Here is a 1,512-nt window from a genome sequence, read left to right on the forward strand (position 1 = left end):
CTCCTTGCTCCTAAACTCAAATCCTATCGCAATGAAGGCCAACATGCCACTAGCTTTCTTCACTGCCTGCTTTATCTGCATGCTTACTTTCAGTGATTGATGTACAAGCACACCCAGGTCTCGTTGCACCTCCCCTTTTCCTAATCTGACACCATTCAGATAATAATATGCCTTCTTGTTCTTGCCACCAAAGTGGATAACCTCACATTTATCCACATTATACTGCATCTGCCATGCATCTGCCCACTCACCCAACCTATCCAAGTCACCCTGCAGCCTCAGCATCCTCATTGCAGCTCACACTGCCACCCAGCTTTGTGTCATCCACAAACTTGGAGATTTAATTCCCTCGTCTAAATCATTTATATTGTAAATAACTGGGGTCCCAGCTCCGAGCCTTGCGGCACCCCACCTGTCACTGCCTGTCATTCTGAAAGAGGGCCTGTTAATTCATACTCTTTACTTCCTGTCTGCCAACCAGTTCTCTATCCATGTCAATACCTTACCCCCAATACCATGTGCTCTAATTTTGCACACTAATCTCTTGTGTGGGACCTTGTCAAAGGCATTTTGAAAGTCCAGATATACCATGTCCACTGGCTCTCCCATATCCATTCTACTTGTTACATCCTCAAAAAATTCCAGAAGATTAGTCAAGCATGATTTCCCCTTCATAAATCCACGCTGACTTTGACCGATCCTGTCACTGCTTTCCAAATGTGCTGCTATAACATCTATATCAATCGACTCAAGCCTCTTCCCCAACACGATGTACTAGGTCTATAATTCCCAGGTCTGTAATTCCCTGTTTTCTCTCTCCCTTTCTTAAAAAGTGGGGTTACATTGGATCAGTTCCTGTGGACTGGAGGGTAGCCAGAGTCGAGAGAACATTAGAAAATAATCACTAATGCATCCACAATTTCTCAGGCCACCTCGAGTACTCTGGGATGCAGACCATTAGGCCCTGGGGATCTATCTGCCTTCAGTCCCAACAGTTTACCGAACACCATTTCCTGACTAATGTGGACTCCCTTCAGTTCCTCCCTCCCACTGGATCCCCAGTCCCCTAGTATTTCTGGGAGATTGTTGTGTCTTCCTTAGTGAAGACAGAACCAAATTACTCGTTTAACTGTTCTGCCATTTCCTTTCCATTTCCTGCCATTTCTCATTATAAATTCACCTGTCTCTGATTGTAAGGGACCTACATTTGTCTTCACTAATCTTTTCCTTTTTACATATCTCCAGAAATTAATATTGTAGTCAGTTTACACAAGCCACCCTTGTTACAAACCTGCAGCCCTACTAGCCTATTCAATAAAATCAGCATGTTGTGTAGTACACAAGACGATCTAAAACAGAGGTTTCACCCAAGAGGCAACTTGGACTGTTCTTGCATTTGATCCAAGTAGTCTTTGCTTAGTCAAGATTACAAAGAAGAAACTCTTGTTTAAGAGTAGCCCAATTAAATGAAAACTGACATCAAATAAGAAGAAACACGAAACAAAGTAGCCT

Source organism: Rhinoraja longicauda, chromosome 8, assembly GCF_053455715.1.
Source record: "Rhinoraja longicauda isolate Sanriku21f chromosome 8, sRhiLon1.1, whole genome shotgun sequence".
Lineage (NCBI taxonomy): Eukaryota > Metazoa > Chordata > Chondrichthyes > Rajiformes > Arhynchobatidae > Rhinoraja > Rhinoraja longicauda.